The sequence below is a fragment of the Cuculus canorus genome, chromosome 6 (genome assembly GCF_017976375.1).
Source record: "Cuculus canorus isolate bCucCan1 chromosome 6, bCucCan1.pri, whole genome shotgun sequence".
In the NCBI taxonomy this organism is placed as follows: Eukaryota; Metazoa; Chordata; class Aves; order Cuculiformes; family Cuculidae; genus Cuculus; species Cuculus canorus.
Genome location: NC_071406.1, coordinates 41,508,194 through 41,532,137, shown reverse-complemented (window position 1 = coordinate 41,532,137; position 23,944 = coordinate 41,508,194). Strand labels below are relative to the sequence as shown.

The following is a 23,944-nucleotide window of genomic DNA, read 5'->3' as shown; positions in this document are numbered from 1 at the left end:
AACCCAAGCAAGATAACGCTGTGCCGTGGTTAAATAATCCCACAGTGATCAAAAATCCTTTGATGCTTACAGTCAAGTAGGAATATTCTTAGAAAAAATGCTGTCTTTAGCGTAAAAGAGAGCCCACCCGGTATACTAATATGATCAACAGATAAGATAGTATCTCTAAATAAAGCTGATCTGAAGAGATACTCCAACTTCATAAAAAGACTTTTGCCAGCTGAGTTAAGGATGCAGAGTCGAACACAATCGGAACTAGTTGTGCGAATGAAAGAAGCCTATGTCAGCTCAAAGAATCAACATTTTAAGAAGAAAGCAAACCCCTAGATGGCAGGGGGAAAAGTATCTAAACCTAATATGTATGCACCAAGAGAAGCATTTATGCTACAGCAGAGAAGAGTTGGTTAAGGTTTTAGAGTGGTATCTGAGTCTGAATGTCCCAGGATGCATCGTCCCTCTCTTGCAGGTGACGTTTGAAGAACAGTTAACCACAGGTTACCGAAAGAATCAACTGTAAAAGAGCATCCCCATAAAAACTGAGCCCAGGTCTTGGTAGTTGGGCCACAGAAGTCCCACGGCTATAAAGGCGTCATTGAAGACATCCTCCAGAGAAACACCAGGAATAGCTTAAAAAGGAAAACTTAAAAACCTGTTCAGACCCATGTGCTGGAACTTGGAACAATGGGCACGAAGCACGCAGCAACTAGAATGAAATGGTATTTTGGGCATCCCTGCCCCGTCTCTGCGGGGGATGCCCAAAATCATCTCTGCATGACACTGGTTTCCCAAGCTTGCCCGTGTTCCTGTGGGCCAGGCAGCAGGTGCACGGAGAGCATTCCTAACCCGCATCTAGGCTTAAGGCATGCCCTGACCCGGTCACCCTGGTCCCTTTTGTTATGGAAGAGTGCCAAAATGCTGCCCAGTCGTAGGCTTGCGGCAAAAATATGAACTCAAAGCCTTCCACGCATCAGAAAGTGACATTAAACATTATTCATCCCAAAAATATTGCGTCTCACACTTAGGAGCACCTCCCACAGGTACTACTGTACCGTCCACACCTTCCTGGTACAGTTTGTCACCAGCAGTGGAAAATCTATTTCCCCATCTCCCAAGAATAGTAGATGCCAGAGTCTAAACCCCTCACAGCTTCTGCGCTCGTGAGCAACCTTCCATGCAATCGTGTCTTGTCGTGCTGCAAATATTACTTGGTGACAGGAGCTTATATTGTCCAGGGGATCAGACTAGACTCCTTGCTATCTTCAGAACTGCAATTTAAATATCCCCCTGGCCTGAAACCCTTCACTATAGCATCAAGAAATAAAGAGCAAAGAGACTACAGCAAAGACACTCTTCTTTTTACTTCAGTTCTCTCTCATCATCCTGTTCATGCAGCTACGCGTTCGGTGCTTCATTGTTCATCTCCAGAAAGACTCTCTACTGTCTCTTCACATCAAGAGACGATGACACGAAGGAGGTCTATTACTGTAATGACTTGCAGAAAAAAAGTTTCTGCACATGCCCTCCACTACCCCATTTGTAATATGTGAGTTGTGTACGCGGTTGATCATTTCTTTCATCTCTAAGCTTGTTCAAAGTGCTCTTATCTCTTCCACTCGTCTTTTTCTTTAAGGAAAAAAAAATATCTATTTCAGTAACACTGCCAAAGATGTCTACTCACAAAAAACTTAGCAAGTGGTTTTTTTCTACAAAGTCTTGCAGTGTTCAGCCTCTTAATCAGGTTTGTTCGTTTGAAGAAACAGGGGTGCAGTTATTCCTAGATGTGACCTATAATATTCTTACATACAAAGACTGAGCTTCTCTATTAACGGAGGACAGCGCACCTTAAAATATTCGTCCCACGTAACTATATGTATTATTACCATAAATTTGTTACAATGCAAAGGAAATGGGTTTCACTGAAATACCTCAGCAAATCGCACCTTTTTCTTTACAGGCAGGCAAGGATGTTCACACAGTGGCCACTGCGTGTCAGAGAGGAGCGATGACATCTAGGGGAAGGCAGCAACTTCTCTTCTACCTCAGGAGATTTGCTTGCAATCACTGTTGCGCTTGCATCCTCTAGGATGCATCCAAGGGGGAATGGCCTCAAGCTCCGCCAAGGGAGGGTCAGGCTGGACATCAGGAAAAAATGTTTCACGGAAAGGGTCATCGGGCACTGGAACAGCTGCCCAGGGAGGGGGGGAGTCGCCTTTCCTGGAGGGGTTTAAGGGACGGGTGGATGCGGTGCTGAGGGACATGGTTTAGGGAGTGTTAGGAATGGTTGGACCCCATGATCCTGTAGGTCCTTTCCAACCTGGTGATTCTATGATTCCATGATTCTCTATAAACGCAAACCCATCTTTGCTTGCCAGCTGGACTGCTCCCAAACATGGAAGGCACCCCCTTATCACGCTGAGCGTAGAGGCTGTGCTAAACGAATTTAACAGCAGAGCCACACGCTGTGCCTCCTTTTGGGAAAAGCTGACCCCACCACCCCTACGCAGAAGGTTCCAGAGCATCAAGATGATGACAAAACACAGCGGAAACCCAAAGGCTCTAGCAGGTGACTTGTGGCACGCAGACCCCAAAGCTCAGGGCAATTCACTCAGCGCACAGAGCTTTTCAAGTAAATAATAACCATGATGAAAGATGTCAGCAAGGCAACAATAAGGTCCACATCATGAGCACCACCAGGAACGCATCCAGGAGATAACAATAAATATGCACCTCCAGACCGGGGTGTCTGCTTACCAACAACGTCTGCAACAGTTAAACCTCAAACAAATAAAAAGCAGACCACAGCATGGAGAGAGGGACAGGGAATAGGGAAACAGGACACAGGGTGGCTTCAGGTGAAGACAGAGGGAGAACCCTACTTGAGTGCTGCTCTGCCAAACTGGCTGTTAAGGAAACTTAGAGTATTTTCTAATGCCAGTCTGCCAGATGCATAATGGCCATGGAGCCAAATAGTCACATCCACTCCCAGTCCTTCCAGGGAGACATCTAATATTTTCCCACAAAAATTAATACCAATGGTGTTTTGCAAAGAGGAAAATCAAGAAAGCTGCAAATCCCTCTAGAAGGAGAAACATCATAATGCTCACACAGGCTCCATTTTCACATAGACACAGGAGTTCAGATGTAAAGAAAGAGCAGAACAGGGATTTTTTGACCATTACCTGGAGCCACCAGCCTAATCTTATTTTTGGAGGCAGGTTACAGTTGCCCTGAGACTGAGGGGTGCACCCAACACGCCTCAGGCGGGGCACCTGTCAGGAAGGATTCTGCTAATGAGTTTGAGGTGCTTGCTGTAATTATCTTATCATAGTGACATTCACCATGCCATGCAATCAGCTTCCTGCTAATTGTAGTATATCCCCAATGACTTTAATAACAACCAAAAGCCACATCAGACAGAAGGTCTCCATTAAAGCTTTCAGGGAATACAAGCCCATCCATCTCTGAAGAGTTCAGGGTGGCAAAGCAGGTCGTAGGGGAAGAGGCAGAGGTTGGAAAGATCCCCACTAGCAAGAGCGTTGCCTTGGCCAAGTCCGGTGGGTGCTGTGGCACAGATACAAGGGAGCAAGAGGAAGGTTTCCCAGGGGTACACCCCTCCTCAGCATTTTGTTGGCGAGCTGACTGGCCCCCCCACTCACTGCACCGACTCTTGTGATTCCTGTTCACAGGTAGGGCTGGTAGGCGCTCAACTCCATCCTTGATGGTGGCAGTTCCCCAAGACAACAAAGTGTAGCAGTTCAGAGCAACTTTTTGTGGATCTCTTACCAAAAAGACAGCAAGGAGAATAAATCCTGAATTATTGCCCCCGTTACCCTGCTTGTCCTGGGAATACAAGCCCCGGGGATGTGTCTGGAGCAGTCTATCATCAGCATGATGGCTTCTCAGGTCCTGATAAGTAAATACACTGTTACTCTGATGCCTTTCGCCACTAATGCAGAAAGGGCGCAAGGACAGGGCAAATTCTTATATTACAGTGTTTAGACAGCAAGTCAAATTCTTGTGTGCATCAGCAGCTGAAGACTCTGCACCTTTCCCCTCCAAGGTTATTTTTGGACGTATAATCGTTTCCCTACCAAGACATCAAGAAACCTCACTATTTCACTTTATGCGTAATGCGTGTCAAAGTTTCCTGTTGAAATTCACTGGTTTCCCACCCCACCACGGCACTGCTTTACGGGGCAATTACACAGAATCACCAGGTTGGAAAGGACCCATTGGATCATCGAGTCCAACCATTCCTAACACTCCCTAAACCATGTCCCTCAGCACTTCATCAATTGCTTCAAGGCACAACAGCGCAGAAGGAACATAAGGTTAGCAAGCACAGCAGGACATCAAGATTTAGGAAGAATTGAAAAAAGAAAATCTCAACAAAAAAAAAAAAGCCCCTTAGAGGAATGCATTTGATTTTCCACTCCTACAAGTCTTTCAGACCAAGTATTTTAATTGGTGTTTATCCTACCTACTTAAATGCAATAATCTGTGCAATGTTGGAACTGAAATATTCTACCCACCACGGCATCTCGCTATTGCAGGTGCAAATTAAAGCATTATAGTGGAGAACAGAGATATTTCTGCAACCTTTCACATACGCTGAACAAAAGCAACAACAGCTGTAATAATGTGCTCAAGCAGAAAAAAACATTACAAGCTGGAAAGGTTCCCACGTACAAAAAAGCTTCTTTAAAGCATCAATTTTGTCCTCCCCTCACTCGCCAGAAGTGCTCGCTGTCAGTCTAACTCAATAACTCTTTAAGTTGGCTCTTCACAAAGTGAACAGTTAATACGGCCACTGGAAAGAGCTCTTAAGAGATTGTGCTCGCAGTGCTCCCTTGCTGAACTGAAGCTGTATATAAGGAGATATATATGCAGATATATATATGTATATATATATACAGGAGATTTCCAGCTCCTGGAAATAAGGAGCTGGCGTGATCAATCAAACCAGTTGTTCTCAGAGAGCACTGGCAGCTCTCTGGCTGTGGCACACTGACCACAGAACACAGAAAAAGAAGTTACATCGCCACAGGAGAAGTTTCAGGAGAGAGGCGGCTCATTTGGGAGCTATTAAGAACCAGAAATATCGACTCTGCTTTCGCCGGCTGCGGCTGTTGGTCAATACTGGGGAAGGAGGTAGGTCCAAACGGAGTAGACATGAGGGGCAGAAGAGCATAATCACACTTGGAGCATCCAGGGAGAGCAAACCCCTCCAGGGCCCCACAAGGACTGACAGGAGACATCAGAACAACCATTTATGGCAGCAATCCTTATCCCTGACAGTGCCTGTAAAGAAAAGAGGTCAACCCAAAGCACCAGGAATCAGCCCTTAAATGAGATATGAAATGAGACTCAGCCAGAAGTGGCCCTTTAGCCGTTCTTCTAAACTTGCTGAGGCAGCAGGAGAGAAACTACAGAGGGAAAAGCCCGGTCCAGCGGTGCCACGTGGGGCTGCAGGCTCCCGCGCGCGGGACCACTGCGTTCATCTGTGAGCTTCGACTTCTTCACACAGAGGGAGTTCCAAGGGACAGCAGTCTAGAGCTCCAAGACGCAGCGCCTTGTGGAATCTGGCTAAGGAGAGGAGCTTCATCCCACGTGGAGGAAGTTTAGACCATAACATTTCATACATATCTCACTTTCTGTCTCAGCAGTCTAAGAAGCGCTCGGTGCTCCTGGCAAAAAACCATCTCTACCACTGGGAAATAACATGGTTTCTGCCCAGTAAAGACTAGGGAAGAAAGAAGGGTGAAAATCCCTCATCGCTGCGCAGCTTTCAGCATCGCCTCTATTTTTGCTGATATTTTATTATTATTATTATTATTTTTGATGATATTTTATTATCATCTTCAGGAATGCTCTGCCCGACTCAAATTCAATTACCCTGCACCGAGAGGCGGTCACTGCTTGGAGGAAGCAAAAACCCGAAACCTACAAACCTTCTTCATGCTTCAAACTACACAGCATTAGAAATGGAATAATCCTGATATGTATCAGGGGGCCCTATTAAGAACATTATTTGCTGTCAGAAAGTCTTCAGGCAGCGTGAAGCCTGTGCTAAATATAGGCCCATTTAAAGCTTTTCTAGGCAAAAAAAAAGAAAGGGGAAAAAGCTCAAAGTAACTCAGAGCGAGGAATGGCTCTAAAACAGACCTACAGCAGCAGACAAGGGTCTATTGAGGTGAACTTTGAAAGCAAACCTTTGCCCCTGCGTGCAGAAAAGCAGCACGCACGCACTCCTTGGGGCCAAAATTTTCAGTGCGGAGCTACTCCTCCAATACTCTGCTTCACTCAGTGTTGCAGCACCATCAACAATTTCTCCTCCGTGTTCTGGGTGCCTGCCTTTGTTCGGTGACGTGCAGACAGCCAGCATGTAAGTACTTGGGACTTACAACTTGACCAAACCCAGTTTCCTGGCTTTCTGCACCCCTACCAAGATCTCTGCAACACAGCAGCTCCCAAGGACTGTTGTCTACCTGTTGAAGTCATCAGGAGCATAAATCTCTCCGTAACAGCTGCTTACACGGAAGGACAGCAGACTGCTGGCGGGGAGTTTAGGAAGGGTATCAAACATCACCAGAAAGCCTCAGCCCCTGCTCTAAACTACTGTGCTTTTTCAGAGCTGTGGCACTGCTGAGGACATTGCTACACATGCAACAGGAGCCCAGAAAAACTGAAGATATCCAACATGGAGCAGCCCCTTCTACCTACAGCAAACACTTTTCTCTCCTTGAGTAGCTCTAAGTCTGGGTCTCAGGAGCCTCATCCTCCCTTCCTGGGACAGAGCCAGCCTGGCCATCCATCCTTCACAGAATCACAAGGTTGGAAAGGACCCATTGGATCATCGAGTCCAACCATTCCTAACACTCCCTAAACCATGTCCCTCAGCACTTCATCCACCCGTTCCTTAAACACCTCCAGGGAAGGCGACTCAACCCCCTCCCTGGGCAGCTGTTCCAGTGCCGATGACTCTTTCTGTGAAGAATTTTTTCCTGATATCCAACCTGAACCTCCCCTGATGGAGCTTCAGGCCATTCCCTCTTGTCCTGTCCCCTGTCCCTTGGGAGAAGAGCCCAGGTCCCTCCTCTCCACAACCTCCTTTCAGGCAGTTGTAGAGAGCAATAAGGTCTCCCCTCAGCCTCCTCTTCTCCAGGCTAAACAACCCCAGCTCTCTCAGCTGCTCCTCGTCAGACGTTCTCCAGCCCCTCACCAGCTTTGTTGCTCTTCTCTGGACACGCTCCAGAGCCTCAACATCCTTCTTGTGGTGAGGGGCCCAGAACTGAACACAGTATTCAAGGTGCGGTCTCACCAGTGCTGAGTACAGAGGGAGAATAACCTCCCTGGACCTGCTGGTGACCCCATTTCTGATCCAAGCCAAGATGCCATTGGCCTTCTTGGCCCCCTGGGCACACTGCTGGCTCATGGTCAGTCGGCTGTCAACCAGCACCCCCAGGTCCTTCTCTTCCGTGCAGCTCTCCAGCCACTCTTCCCCCAGTCTGTAGCGCTGCATAGGGTTGTTGTGCCCCAAGTGTTTCCTTAGAACAGGAAAATTCAATGTTGCTTACATCAAGCCGGTTCTGACGTGCTGAGGCTGAAGGAAGAGCCTCACCTTTCAAACACAGAAGAGAGACCACCCCATGGCTGATAGGCTGCAAAACTGGGGCGCTCTCGAGTACCTCCTGCCCGCAGCTACGACCCGCAGGGCCCCCTTGTCCCATCAGGCTGGAAATGGCTGTTTAGGGCGAGATCCAGCACAGGCTGTGCCAACTCATGAACACAACCATCTGGACTTTGAAAAGCAGTCCATGTGGTCCTCCGCCCCACCAGCAGCCACGGTCTGTCCCAGCCCTTCTCGTTTGAACGTGCTGGTGTCCGTGGGTGGAGAATTCCCGTCGGTCTGCTGAAGCGTGAGTAGTTAAAGGTGACGGAGCCCAAGACGTGACGGCTTATATCCTTTTCAAAAACCTCACTTCACTTTAATATTTACTCTGGGGGGTACTGCCGGTGGTGCACATAATCCCCTTGGGAATCCTGAAGCCCTAGCTTGTCAGAGATTCTTACAGCAATAAATCCCCGGGGCTGGTTATAAAATGCAGAAATGCTTTTGATCCTAAGGCAAATACCAGCGTGGAATGGTGGCTTTTGCGCCTTTGTTCTCCCAGAAGAGGGGAATATAAGCAAGGGATTCTCTTTTCCTTCTCTCCATGCCGTCGATGGTGTCGCAGCCTTTTCCCCCCACTCACTAAACAGAAGGTGTGGAGGGGGTGATCTCTCTGTGTTGGGGTCCTGCACTCCCGTTATCTGCTGCAGAGGAAGCTGTCACGTGCCGTGTTTGGAGCATCCCAGGTGAGAGCAAGCCTGCAGGGCAGTTCTCTTTACCTACACGATATAATACTGTCAATGTTACCACTCTGTTCACAGGCAAGCCCAAAGGCCAGGCAGAGAAAGGTTTATTCAGAGTATAAGCTTCTATAGACAGCGCGGGTATGAACATCCTGCCACTTAACTCTAAGCCAATTAAACTAAATCAAATAAAACGCTACTCCGATTCCAAAAGAGTGACTTTAATCATGTTTAGTTTCTCAAATTAATCCAGATTAATTTCCACTGCATACATAAGATAGAGCATTCTTACGTCAATATATTGCCCCAGCTACTAAAAAGACCTTTATTAACACGTTGATGGTAAAGCTCATTCTTTTCTCACATCTACATAAACATTTAAGCCTTTCCTGTTGGGAACTTGCAGGCGGGTTGTAACCAGAGGCCAGGCTGCTCCGTACTAAATATCCACCCAACTCACAGAGGCACCGAGTCCTTCCTTCTGCATAACCACCTCCTGTTTATTTTCAAACCATATTAAATCACCCAATGTTCCAGCAGCCTCCTATCTCTTGCCTATCCATCTCTTGCAGGCGGCTGTTTGTTTTGCTTTTAGAAGACAAACACGCTGCTAAACGAGCAGGCTTGCCTGCCTTCGGGCTAGCAGAGCTCAAGGTGTGAAGTTCACACCAAGCTCTACCCCAAGAAAAAGCATAAGGAAAAAATCCCTTTGACTCAGTGTGGAACAGAAGCACAGCCACAGCCCAAGCCACCTTGCAGCCATCTATAAGCTGGCCTCGACGCAGGACAGATTTGCAGGAGGATTAGTGATGCTGCAGGAAAACAGCCCAAGTCAACTCCTGATCACAGAATCACAGAATCACCAGGTTGGAAAGGACCCATTGGATCATCGAGTCCAACCATTCCTAACACTCCCTAAACCATGTCCCTCAGCACTTCATCCACCCGTTCCTTAAACACCTCCAGGGAAGGCGACTCGACCCCCTCCCTGGGCAGCTGTTCCAGTACCCAATGACTCTTACTGTGAAGAATTTTTTTCTGATATCCAACCTGAACCTCCCCTGACGGAGCTTGAGGCCATTCCCTCTTGTCCTGTCCCCTGTCACTTGGGAGCAGAGCCCAGCTCCCTCCTCTCCACAACCTCCTTTCAGGCAGTTGTAGAGAGCAATAAGGTCTCCCCTCAGCCTCCTCTTCTCCAGGCTAAACAACCCCAGCTCTCTCAGCCGCTCCTCGTCAGACGTTCTCCAGCCCCTCACCAGCTTTGTTGCTCTTCTCTGGACACGCTCCAGAGCCTCAACATCCTTCTTGTGGTGAGGGGTCCAGAACTGAACACAGTATTCGAGGTGCGGTCTCACCAGTGCTGAGTACAGAGGGAGAATAACCTCCCTGGACCTGCTGGTGACCCCATTTCTGATACAAGCCAAGATGCCGTTGGCCTTCTTGGCCCCCTGGGCACACTGCTGGCTCATGTTCAGTCGGCTGTCAACCAGCACCCCCAGGTCCTTCTCTTCCGTGCAGCTCTCCAGCCATTCTTCCCCCAGTCTGTAGTGCTGCATAGGGTTGTTGTGCCCCAAGCGCAGGACCCGGCATTTGGCCTTGTTAAACCTCATCCCATTGGTCTCGGCCCAGCAGTCCAGCCTGTTCAGATCCCTTTGGAGCCTCCCTACCCTCCAGCAGATCCACACTTCCTCCCAGCTTAGTGTCATCTGATCCTTCCGAGAAGGACAAATTTCCTATTCGGAAGCTGCTTCTTAATACAGTTGGGTTTTCTCCTGCTTTTTAGAAGTCTGATTTGAGACTTAATGAAAGCTTTGAAGCAGCACTGAATCTTAATGGGACTCACACGTGCACGGGCAGCTGCTCGCTGCCAGGCTAGAGCTGCTTTCGGGAGCTGCTCAGAGATGAATATATACCCTTTTCTATGAAAAATAGTTCAGGCAGCCTTAAATGCTCTTTCTGCATTTGAAACAACTGACTCCACCACTCAGAAAAGCCATCTTCTCCATTGCAATCAATAGCCCTAAAGGAGAATAAAGCCACTGGATGAAAAATAGGGATCAGGGGCTAAACTTCTGGCAGAGAAAGCCCAAGCAGCTTTATGGTAGAGATAAAAATAAAGTAACACAAAGCTCAGTCCTGTTCCTTCCCCCTGGGAGGGTCAGAAACACCTGGATACCTGTACCAGTCATAGGAGAAATGTTATATCCATGCGTCCCATACCCAATCTGAGGAACAGGCATACTGCATCTCCCAGGTGAGGGTCAACGTGAGGTGAGGAAAATGCAGTTACTGAAGACTCTGGTTTTGATCTGCCAGCAGCAGCAGAGGAGAGATGGTGCAAAGCTCCCAGGAGAGCAATCAAAGCTACCTAGCACAGGATGAAACCTATTTCCTCTTTAATGAGCTGCTCCATTCCCAAGAGCTGTCACACTTCTTTTCTGCATTAGTTGCGCTAACTAAAAATCAGCTCCCAGAGGAAACCAAAGTCTTTCTGGGTTACAGGCATGGCAGAGGAGCTTGGACAGACCGCCACACCTGCACTGCACCCTGCGAGGATCACCTTACCTCCTCGTCCTGACCTGTGCAAGCTCAGCCTTCGTGCTCTGGGTTTCCTGGGGCAGCCGAGGCTATTTGTGCCTCTGCAGTGATTTACTGCACCGCCGCAACAGTGGAAATTCAGAGTCATGACCGATGGCCAATTCATGACTGATTCAGCTGTATAATTCACACAGGGATGCTTTCCGTAGCCTCCATTCCTGTGGGACAGGCTGCTCAGGACACCAGCTGTCTCATAGGAAGGACTTGGGGCTCCGGAGTTTTTCCCAGAGGTGTTCGGTTTGCTTTCCAGGACAGCAGTAGCTCCCGAGGAAGCTCCCAGCTCTTGCATCCCAGCTTTTCCCCTCGCTCCCAGCGCTGAAGGGAAAGGGCAAGACTCGGCTGTTTAAAACTCTTTAAAGAGGCCATGTCAGGAGATGTTTTCTCCTACAGTGAGATGTTAAAGACCTCCACAAATCTTTCTGGGAACTCAGTGTCAGGGGGGGGCCTTTCTCAGCACACCACTTCTGTCTCAGGTCTCCTTTCTCCCCATCAAACCGATCATCTCTGGGAACTCAATGATGAAGGATTTGCCTCTTTCGGGGCTGACATCCTGAAAGTTGTTCTGATGGATCGCAGAGGGCAATTTGTTGTGGTGCTGCGTATGCACTTCTGTTCACCGGCCATTTACGGGCAGCGTTTGGGATTTAGAAATCACCCCAGAGCTTCCCAAAGGATAAAAGCTCCGAGGGAGTGACCTCAAGCAACCCCAAGAAGCAGAAGACTACTCATATCAGCAGAGAGATTTATGGCAGAGCGGGGACGCTCTGTGCTAATCTACCTCTGTCAGAAACCACTGACTTCTTTCACTTCTGTAACGAAATAGAAACTTCAAAGTCTTAGGCAAAGATAATTGATTGCGAAGCAGATATTGGCTGAGCTGGAGGAAGAAAGCCAAGTCGCAGCTCTGAGCACAAGGAGCTCTTCTACAACATATTGTAAAGTGAAGAGGAGCTGCTCTGACAGATGAGTCAAAGGGGATTTCTCTTCTTGGATGACAGCTATGGGAAAGCCTCTGCTGCAGTCCACTCTTTCGGTCTCCATTCACTAAGCACACCCCACCATTCATCCAGCCAAAGCATTTCCAGTAACACTCTGGAGCGTCAGCATTCCGGGTAAGTGAGCATCCATTGCAGAGACGGCCGGCGAAGGGTGGGCCCCGCAGGCTGGGGACTGCAGCAGACAGCGGAACGACTGGAATACTGCCAGGAGAAACAGCAAACGAGGCGCTTCGGGGCTCCCCAAGATGGGGACAAGAAACAATAAGCAGGGAATACGCCCATGGCTAATGCTGAAAGGCTGGCTGTGTGGTTTGTGCTCAAACCAGAGGCGAGATTCAGTCTGTCACCTGCAAGCGGACTGTTTGAGCAAGAGGACCCTCCCTTGGCTTCATTATCCGCTGCAGATATGGTGCTTCTAGCACGCAGCTTAGGAGTTGTCTGCCCATTCGGCATAAGCAACCCTATGGCTCCATAGGTGTCCTGAAGGATGCTGGCACGCAGCAGCTCAGCAGAGCTGCCGAGAAGCTTTTTCTTTAGCGGCAGTCCTCTGGAAACAGCTGTCAGCAAATAAGACCTCTAAGAGATGCTGTTTATGTTGGGCTGAGGGTAGGCACTCGTACACGCAGAAGCATGCTGCTGGCGAGGCAGCTTTTCTCAACAGACTGGTGGAAAAGAGAGAGAAGTCTAGCTGGAGGTGAAGCCAAATCTGGCAGGCTTAAGCTGAAGAAAAGGATGTTTGCTTTTTTTATTCCCAACATCAAGCTCCGGCAGAGACCTCATGATGCTTCCTAGCAACTACCTGCCCCGTGCCAGGACACCTTCCATGTCAAAGACTCGTGATGTTTCTCCTAAAACGGTTCGCCTGAAGGTTCCGACACAACTTCCCACTGCAACGTTGGCACGATCTCCCCTGCAGTTGTTCCAGCACCACACTGCCTTTACCATATTACTACAGCCTAGTTTCGAACTGGTTTTGGCTGCCTGAGCTACGCTGTTGAGCCTTTTGGATTCTCTCGCAGTCATTCAGGCTTAGCTAAGAGCCCCGGAGGCTCGGCTAGGGGCGGGTGCTAGGTATGATGAGTGCCATGGCAAGATGCTGCCGCCACACTTGCTCCACGTGCAGGGAATCTCCATAGCTACTCACAAGCAATTCCTTCTGTGCAGCCACTGAAATCTGGATGACTGCATGACATGGCCCTCCTCTCACTCATGATAACCTCAGAAAAAGAAAACCAAACCCAAACCAAAAAACCCACTTTGCTCACTTTGAGGATCACCCAATTCAGCAGCGTAAGAAGTTCCTCTTGGCCCAATTCGTTAACGTGACTGACACTAAAGATCCATCTTGCTATACAAGGCCATAAAGACCCTTACAACTATGATCTCCATCTCCCTCACGGAAGAAACTATTCCCCAGCAGACAAGTATATCTAATTCTACATCAATTAAAAATCCTTTTCTGGCCCATCTCAACAATCACAATGCAAATCCATACACGTGCCAAGCTTTCAAAGCAAAAACAGTATTTTTTTTGAAGGAAGAACTAGGACAGATTTCTCTCCCAAAGAGGTTTGTATATTGCAGTAATTTTACAACAAAAGTGCCCATGTTGCCCATGTATTGTTTGCAAACTGATATACTCAGGGCCATCATGAGAATACCTATGATACAGACCGACCAACTCTTTTTCACTAGAACAATCTTAATCAAAAAACTCTATAGACACGTAGAACACTATAGGGTGCATCTTGGTTCAAAGAAAAATCCTACCTAATTCTCTAAAAGTAAGGAAGATCGTGAGATTTAAGAAATCCTAAGTACACTCTTCATGCTGAAGAAAGCTTTTAGAAGCAAGTGGCAGCTCAAGTTCAAAGCCTCTGCGAGTCATTTGTGACTTGAGCGTGAATGATACTAAGCTCTTTTTCCAATCCAAGTCCCAGAGCTAGTGCTGATGACATTCCATTCACCCATAGAGTAAGAGTCTAATATCACATTTTAAAACCCAAAAACATGAGATGACTGAATATTTTCTAGTACTTGTACACAATAAAAATAATGAAAAAAATAACAAAAGCCATCCATCTTCATTTATAAGTCATGGCTTTTGCCTTTTGTTACATTTAATTGCTTCCCCTGTGGCTTTAAATCAAGGGCAGATTCTATTAAAAGTAATTACTTTGCTGTGCAGCTGGCATAGCAAAGTTGCTTGATAAAGGTTAATCTACTAAGTGATGGCAGCTACTAAATGAGGGTGATGATTTCCATTAACAACTTCACGGTAAAGATGATGCTAGAATTCATGCGTACATTGATATGATAGCCACAGCGACAGCTCCTGTATCCGGCCATCAGTGTCCCAGCTAAGCGGTGTGCCAGGACAGAAGGAACGGTCTTACCATGGGGTCTCGCCGCAGGTGCTGAGCTTCCTGCTAAGATCAGCCGTGGACCAAGTACTGGCAGGTTAGTCATTGCCCACACGATTGCCACATCTACTCGGCCCCCAGGATGTACAGACTGGTACAGACCTCACCACTGGTCCAGTGTAGAAGCATCTTCCCCCACGTGCTGAGTGGGGAAGGGACTGGCTTTTTGGGGGTCACTTTTTTTTAGTGGGAATAAATCAAGCTTTGCTGAAAGGAAAGCAGGAGGCTCTTAGTAAGCTGAAGAGGGGAGTCATACTTCTTAAAAACCCTCATTTTTCTTTCTGTTCTTCCTCCCACTTCATTTGTTCTCCCTACAGAGCAGCAGCCCAGAAACACAGCACATCCAAATGCTGCAGCATTCCGGGCAGAAGGCAGCGCATGTTGCACAAATAATGGGAGAAAGGTCAGAAGATCAAGCAATATACCACTTTTTTCCCCCCTCCTAATGCCAACTTTCAGCAGTTCAACAGTCTACTGGGGGATTCTGCCACTTCTACCACTCATGACCCAAGCGCTCAGTTATCCAGCAACATGAGCAGAGATGTTCAGTGCCAGCTTAGAACACATGAAGTCTTTTCATGTTCTTAAGAATCAGCTCCTGGAAACAATGAACCTTAGAAGAAGGTTTTAGAAGAAAGCAGTAGACATTTCATAGAAAGCTCGACTAGCTCTCTCAACCACAGAGAAGTTTTACGCTGCAAATCACAAGTTATTCCAAAATCAGGAGCACAAGCAAAAAGGTGAGAGTTAGAAGCTTAACACAGTAGCTATTTCTAATATAATACACCGAGAGTAACACCCTGCGAGCGACACATACACATATTCTATGAATAAAGATACAGCCTCCCGCACGTCTGCCCCGCTGCGAAGGGAGCTGCCATCTGCAACTCGGAAGATTTATTTCCCACGTGGGAGTCCAGAGAAAGAAAACATCCCAGAAATCTTCTAGCAAAGGTGGTCAAAAGGGCAGTATCTCCTGTTTCAGCGAGCAGGGGTGGTCAGCATGGAACAGCTCTGGCAGAGGGAAGTAGTGGCTTTCTAGCTTTATGCCATTAACCCCCCACCCATTGCACTGCGAGGGAACAAGCGAGCACAGCGTTCCCCATCTCCATCCCAGGCAGCCGTCGCCAGGCTCTCGCTCAGAGCCCCCTCCACATACACCAGCAACTTCTTGGCAGCATCCTCACATGCTGTGTGACTCAGTAGGATGGCAGAAGGAACACCTCCAGCTCAGACTTACCCACACTCAAAAGCATAAGGGGCTAAGGCTTTGCAGAGGTCGCTATAAACCCGCAAATCTGGTTGGAAAAGCAATGAGTGTTACCAAACAGAGGGCAGAGACTCTGTTCTTCCAGAGTCATCCCAAGGAAACAACAAGAGATACAGACAGAGAAGCATCCAGGAGCGTTTGTATGGAATCTACCACTCGGGGCTTTTGAAGGATATTTTAGGCAGCGGCAGGGGGGCACAAGGAGTTCAAGCACAGGTTGCTTTACATCCGACGGCAAGGAAAACAAGCGTATCTAAAGCAGCAAACACTCACCTGTTCTTGAAACTCGTATTTCAAGGTTAAGTACCTTCAGGGCAAGGGTTGAGGCTGCAACTTTTTGAAGGCTCTAGTCCCACCCTGTCCATCGGGGTCTCCTTAGTCCTAGGTTTCTCTGCCAAAGCAAAGCTCTCTGCCTTGCCCTTGCGCCCAAGAGAAGGGATCAACCAGGACTTGTACATCGGGGCTTTCGGTTTCCCTTTGAAGTTGTCACTCCAGAACAATAAAAATCTCTTCTGGTCAGATGCAAACCATGCATCTGCAACAGATGCAAACGATGCATGGCTACAACTACCTATAAATCAAATTCTACCAAAAAGTCATAGGAAGCTGAAATATTTTTGGGACTAGAAAGAGAAAGCAGTTATTTATTCCTGCCGTTACACCAAGCGAGAACTGAAAAGGTGTTACATTGCTGCCAGCTTAGCTACGCATTCAAAAATAAATCCGTTTTCTTGGTGGTGGCGAGAGAGCGCAAGTCAGTGGGGAAAGCAAAATAAGAATGGAAAGCTGCGGAGAAGAGACATTTATTCAGACTACAGCTGTCAGAAAGGTCTATTCTGATTAAAGGCTGCCCTATTGCTCACAGGCCACCTGGGAAATGTGAGTAGTCTTCCCTGCAACCAGCAAGTGTGCTTAAAAAGCACAGATGCTCCTCACTGTGGATCAGGAGAAGGAGCCACACAGCAACACCTCGATTTTAGGGCGTTCAGAACCACTGTTTGGGCAATTCAGCAACGCAGAACAGCGCTTGTGAGCAGCTTCAAAGGGCAAAGGTTGTGTCTGGACTCCCGATGAGCAGTTTGTGGTGTAATTACCTGCGGGAACAAGCAGCAATTTCACTGGAGTCCTCTTGAGATGAATCAAGCCTTCAGTAGATAAACGAAGTGGTCACAGTCATCTTACTGTGCTGCTGCTGCTCTTGCGTAGCTGTTCCGGGGGAAGCATTGTGGAGAGACCTCTAATCACTCGTGGGCGTGAGAGGATGATGTTTTGAGAGGGAAAGGATCAGGCCTCATTGCATCGGTCACCAACAGAAGCAATCCCTGGTGCAGAGAGGAAGTGCGAGACCAGGCAGAATGGTCAGATGAATTTGTACACTGACTCGAGCTGCAATCTCTGGAAGGAGTAAGGATGTATTTTAAGCCTGTACGACCATTTTATGGATAACAGTCATACCATTAGAGTCAGAACATGACTATACCCCACCGCCTTGCGCAAGGTTTGGCTTTGGTGTGGAGTGGAGGAATTTGGGGTTTCTTTCTTTCTTTATTTTCTTAGCATAAGAAAATTAGAACCTGGACTTACCAAAATGGAGAGAAAACAGTGACCTGTAAGAGACAGAAGGAATGCAAGAGTTTAATTGTTCCTGGTAAACGCAAAGAGCAGGGTCAAAGGCACGGATCAGTCTATACTATACTTTTTGTCTCACTGCAGCATCACACAGGGAATGAATATGCGGGCAGTGAAGGCAAATGGAGCAGAACTTTCTCCTCTGCAAGGCTGTAGCAGCCTTATAAAGGAAAAATCAATGCCATTTTTCAAGCTCTGCTACATGTTTGAGTCAAAAAGCAAACCTCTGGACAACGGGGGAAGAAGAGGAGGATGGGTCAGCCCACTGTTAGCAACTCCTGCAACATCGGTGAAAGGTTTCCAGAGGATGGTGGGGCTCTTTATTCTCTCCTGCTACCCAGCTGGAAGAAGGGGTTTAAAGGATACAGGCTGGGACCAGGATGAAAGTAGATGGAGTTTAACAGAACGAAGCCAGCACTGCCACACGCTCCCACAAGTCGCCCATGCTGGAATAGCTTTGGAAATAAGATGCATGTTCCGAGAGCCAGCTCAGGCGTACAACTGCCAAATACAATTGATTGGTGCGAGGCAGAAATGTCAGATACAGCACTAGACTTTGTATATGGTTTAATAGGAGGGCTGCCACAGACAGGCTTCAGCCTAGGAGGGTGTGCCCTGCCACGATTTTCGGGTAGCAATGTGTAAATGGCACTGCTGCCAACACCAAAGCACCCTGTGTTTCTTCTCACAGTAATGAATACATGGAAGATGTGGTGTATGCTGGATTTTACCCCACCTTCATGGGTTTGGGAACTCACCCCTCCTTGACACATCCCGGACATCATTTGCTGAGAGAACCATAGAATCGCTTGGTTGGAAAAGACTTTTGAGATCATCGAGCCCAACCGCACCTGTCCACTACTAAACCATTTCCTTAAGCACTTAATCTACTTATCTTTTAAACACCTCCAGGGATGGTGACTCAACCACCAATGCCTTAAAATATACTCAACTCTTTCTCAAACTCCAGCTCTCTGTATGCAAGTCTTATAAAGGGAGAAGATTTATGGGAGCTATTCCCGGTGCCTCAAACCTGAAGAGATGTTACGTTTTCAAAGCAAGCTGATGTTAAGAGCTTTAACATAAAAGGGAAAGAGAGGAGGTGAAACAGAATGTTTTGTTTCTCATTTCTACGGCCACTTTACATTTAAAGCTCTTTGAACGGCAGTTCATGAAGAGCAGTCACTCGTACGAGTGGAATATGGATTCTTTGTGCCATTTACCGTGTCTCGTGCAGTTCATCGTACCGTTTCCTGGTGCAGACAGCCTTGGTGAATTGCTGTGCTGGTGTTCTATTTAGGGAAGGGAAGGCAAGGACTTCCAATTCCATTGGAGATGAAGCACAGACTGACTTTAATGCAGAAGTAGAAACCAAAACAGGCAGTGCTGGGCTTATAGTTTCCATAGGAGCTCTGACACCCTCCGTTTATAGATATACACTTATAAACTTTTTTTCTACCACCAGAACAAGTTTAACAGAGAGTTATATCAAGACGACAATCCCTGTTCACTAATATCTCCTTGGTTAACAGGGACAGGCTGGCCGCTCCGTAGCTGCAGACAAGTCTGCGGGACTGCATCTCCGGTAAAGTCCTGGAGATGCACAACCAGCACATCTAAGCTCGTGCAGAAACAACTCCATTTTCTCAACATGCCCACAGTCACCCAGGGCTGGCTAGAAACCAACTGCAGGGGAAAGGAGGAGTTCAAGGAGGAAGCAAGTGCAAAAATACCTTTTTGTTTAAGTAACTTCATGCAAATAATAGGTCCTTTTGCTGAAACAGGAATCCAGTTTAAACCAAAACAAAAAAAAACCCAATCACACTGGAGAAAATGCAAGACTAGTTGCAGCCCCGCATTTCAGTCTCTTACAGAACCCTGAGTCTGGAACTCAGCAGGGAAGCATCAGCAAAAGATGACCCTTTAGCAGTGTCTATCACAGGAAAAACAAATAAAATACCCCAGAACAACCACCCTTCAGATCTTCAGCTAGAAATAGAGTATTAGCTGGCAACAGAGCTCCCTCTTTTTCAGTCTCTCTATAAATAAGAATGAAAAAGAATATATTCAACCTCATAGTAACCTGCAAAGCGGGACCCTCATGAACACGAAGCTAAGATTTTACACTGAAAGAAGGGAGATTTAGATTAGATATTAGGAAGATTTTTTTTTCCTGTGAGAGTGGTGAAGCTCTGGCACAGGTTGCTCAGAGAATTCACACATTCCTCATCCCTGGAGGTGTTCCAGGCCAGGTTGGATGGGGCTTGGAGCCCCTGATCCAGTGGGAGGTGTCCCTGCCCATGCAGGGGGTTGGAACTGGATGGGCTTTGAAGTCCCTTCCAACCCAAATCATTCTATTATTCCAAGATGTAACAATTAACCCAAAAGCAGAACCTCTAATTCATCACAGTTTTAATTGGTTTCAGTCCCAAAAGAAATACTTCAGTAAATGTGAACTGAACCTGGCAGCCACAGAGGGGTAGAAGGGAGTCAGACAGCAATTCTAGAGAGAGATCTTTAAACGATGAAACTGAGCCTTGGACACTTGAATTGGTTTCTTTGGAAAAGCGGTAATGAAATTTTAAGGCTCCTTTACAGCCACAATAGGACTGGTTGAATTTGAGCAACCTTCAGTGAAAAACATACATGAAACAAACCTTTTATTTTTTGTCCTTTTTAAGGGAAAATGCTTTCTACTTTAAAAACGAGGCAGGGAAAAGAAGTTAAAAAGAAACTGGAAAAAAAAATGCCTTTAAAAAAAAAAATATCAAAGGGTTTTTACCTCCCTCGAGGCACCAGAAAGTAAAGATAATTGTGAAAAAGCTGAATGAAGCAAAAGTTTTGTGGAGGTTCATGTCTGGATTTGACCTAGATACAGTTAACTTTTTTTTGTGATTAATTCATAGATTACAATTTTACACTAGAGCGCTCTAATTCAAGCTCTAAAACAAATTAGAGTGTCATTTATACCCCTTGATGGATCACTAAATATCTGCATATTTTAATTATCTGAAACAGACCACAATTCTTTATTTTCCCTTTGAATCCTGCTACGAAGCTGGGTTTTCTTTCATGCCCTGCAAACTGCATTAGTCTATAAAGGAACTGGGATACTAAGGGAATATTAAAACCTTTCCCAACGTGCAAAAAACTGTGGGAGGAAAAAAGGTGCTTATGCCCACACTGCACACTCCACTCCACCTGAAAGACTGTTTGAAGCTCTTCGAGTTCAAAATGCAGCTGAGTAGGGATATTGCTTCTTGAGAGCTTCAGAACGACGGGGGGGGGTTTGTCCCAGAGAAGGATGTCAAAGTCTTAAGAACCTCCAAAAGCTCACCAGGACCCAAATCACTGTTACTTTTCCAGTTCTGCTGCCATCCAGAGCTGGGTTTCTTGTTTTCCACAAGCAGCTTCTACTCTGCCACCCCTTCGCTATGACATCTCAGGTGCCCCAGGACCTCCTATCCATCCAAAGTCAGATCCTGGGGGGCTCTGTCCTGGCCTGATCTCACCGTGGCTCACTGGTAAATGGGAGTTATGGCATTTAAGTGACCAAATATATCTTCATGACATTAGTTGGCGTGTGCACACACACAGGACACGTTCCAGCACCTGAATTTATTAAGCTTCTCATGCAGCGACACAAAACTACAGAGCCAGCTCCTCCTGTCACCAGGACTGGCAGCAGGGCGAAGATAAACATTTGCAGTACATACAGTAGGGAAGAAGTGTAGTTTTTATTATGAAAAATCATCCTCTTTAGACACAGATTAATTTCTTATGAGACACAGGCTCCAAGATCTGAAAGAAGGAGAAGTGTTCTGCCCTCCCTGATAGGTCCCTGGGTGATATGTTCTCGCCACACTTTAAGAAACCATCTCACTCACTCAGATGAAAAATAATAAATTATAGCATCCCTTCCCGGGCAGAGCTAATCTGAAGTGTGGTTTGAAGAGTAGAACTCCTGCTCTGGCTTGACAGATGCGAGCCACTGGTCACACTGTAATTCTTAACCCTCTTTGAGGTGGCTGCTGAGGTGTCCCTCATTTTCAGCAGTCAAACTGAGAAAGGTGAGATGGGGAAGTTTGATCATTTCATGAATATTCTCCTGGTTACCTGAGCAGCCAGGGCTCATTTATAACGTTCTGTAGATTTCTGCAAGCAATTAATGGATTGCTGCCAGCCTGAACAATCGGGAGAGCCCAAACCCGGACAGCCCTGTGCCCCAGACTCAGCCAGTTCCCTGCGGCACATCTCTGGCTCTGCTGCCCATTCTCCAAGCACTTACTCGGATCACTGAAACAGCCAGCAAAGAACAACCATCTACCAAACTGTTTGGTTCTTCCGGCAGCCTTAAATTTGGTAAAGCTCAATGTTTTCGTTGCTTGCCCAGCCATTTCAGCCAGCTGGACCACCTGCTCTAGTGCGAGCAGGAAATAACCAAACCAAACAAATCCCCCTAAAACAGATGTTAGGCTCTCAAGCGTCTCCCTCTTCTTCCCACACCTGCTAACACCTGCTTCACGAATGCAACCTCCCTTTCTTCCACTGGCCAGAACGACACTGCTGCTGTACCAAGAGAAAAAGGGCAGACAACCTCACCTTGCAGGTACCTCCTTAGTGGTGAAGCATAAGCAGGTGTAGACAAGGCTCATCCTTGTCTTCAAGTGGAAGACAGGAGAAAGAAAAGTCCTATAAAAATTAATATTAGATTAACCACTTTAATGGCCCCATTAATGGTTCAGCTACCAGCAGCCTCATCCTCCACGTCTGCACATATCTGCCTGATCTCAGTGCAATCTCACACGGTTCTATCTGTTCTGCCAACAAACAGCCAAGTCTTCCTTGTTGCCATTTCAAAGCCCAGCAGACACTCTTTATTTGCTTTATAAAGTGTGAGCTAAACAAGGGGAATCCAAACTTCTGCAAGGAGAAGCTCTCCGTGGGCTCATGGGCTTTGCACCAGTGTTTGAGTTTGCCTTTTGCAAGATGCTGCGTGGGGCTCTCCTCGTAAATCACAGTACAAGGAGTTTAACCAAGTTTCTGGCAAGTGTCTGCTAATTTAGAGAGCGCCATTCCAGATCATCAATTTGCCTGTAAAAAGAATTGAACACCAGAGCACTTGCAGATCCATTTCAAAATCCCTCTCTTTCTCAATTGAACAGCTTTCTCAAGGCCGTTTGTGGAGACAAGGTAAGGTTGCTCTGTGAGAAGGTGGTAACACAGCATCACAGCAACGGGAAAGGTACATTAATACTTGTACAAATACCATAGATATCTCCCAGGTGTCTTGCAGGACCAGCAACTACCACTTAAAAGCAACACAACGACCACCTTGGCCACTTCTTCAACTATTGTCACTGTCAAAACAGGACAGAGTTCATTGCTACTGCTGTCTGAAGCTGGTCAGTTTTCCTATATTATGGTCTGATTATTTGGTCAGCCTCGAATAAGAGAGGTTCCTGAGCAAGAAATACTAAAGAGAGCCCAAAAGGACAAGGAAGACTTTTATCCCACAGTTATCAGGTTCTATTACCAAGGAACTCATTCCAAGACGCAGCAGGAAGAGGAAGGATAAGGTTCTCTGCTGCCGACTCCCACATAGAAAGTGGCATTTCCTTCTCCGTGCCACCTCCTGCTCTGCTTAGCTTCCTTTCCTTAGGTCAAGACCTTGGTATTTCTGTGTCTCTCTCTCCCGGTGCTCTGATGGTGAGGGTTCTTCAGAACTACTCTCGCTTTCCACAAGGAGCACGAAGCCTTCTCAATCCTCCTAGCCCACCACTTGCACTGCTTTCTGGCTGGGAAAGAGATATCCCCAAGGCAAGCCACAGCAAGGTCTGTGGATATTTCCTCCAGGAGGAAGGAAAGCAATAGAAAGGAAACACCGATATCAAAGAAGGCACTCGGCTCACACGGGCACCTCCATTCATTTCACGTTTTAGATATTCAGCTGATACACATTTGTCTTGCCCTACAGAAAGCATTTGAGATAGAATAGAGGAGAAGGTTTTTCTTCTTACTGCTTTGTGCCCAGAGGCCAAAATCAACACATCCCTGAAAACAGACTGGGACAGGTACTAAACAGCTGAAGAATGTACTTTTTTCCCTAGGCTATATACATCTAAATGACATTTGATTCTACACTCATTAGTATTTAGAAAAGCAAATGCGGAATGTGAGCTTATTTTGAACAGAATCAGCACAGTGGTAGCCAAAGCTCATTAATTATGAATTTTATCTACTGCTCACTGAGATTTGCTCTGCCAGCACAGTGTAATTGCCTGCAAAAGCACTGCTTTTGAATGAAGAAATACCGCACTACAGAATAACCCAGATCCTTCCTTTCCCAGCAGATATCCCATATTTGTTGCAGAACAGTTACAATGCTGGGAGATTCCTTGAGGTTCTTTAAGTACCTTATCAGAGCAATCATCACAACAAAAAGTACTGAAGGGCTTAATGTGGTGAAGAGCGAATGTGGAGCACTGGAACAAACTTTCCTGGTTGCACAGTAACCACATGTGGACGTTGCAGAAAGCCCAGGTCCCGGCAGGCTGCTCGGCACGGTAATGCAGTCCCACTCAAACAGAGCTCTGTTTTCCCAGATTTGAAAATATACCTCAGCAGGAGACATATTTTCCGTTATTCTGCGGCAACTGGATGTTGATAGA

General features: G+C 46.8%; 1 long non-coding RNA gene across 2 annotated transcripts in view; it reads right to left on the bottom strand.

The window, feature by feature from the left end:
• The window catches only part of LOC128852529 (uncharacterized), a 65,280-nt gene that overhangs the window by 18,828 nt on the left and 22,508 nt on the right, over window positions 1–23,944 (bottom strand). For both annotated transcript variants that reach the window (XR_008450427.1, XR_008450428.1), the window contains exon 5: window positions 16,739–16,966. This is a non-coding gene — a long non-coding RNA (uncharacterized LOC128852529). The remainder of the gene's footprint in view (window positions 1–16,738; window positions 16,967–23,944) is intronic.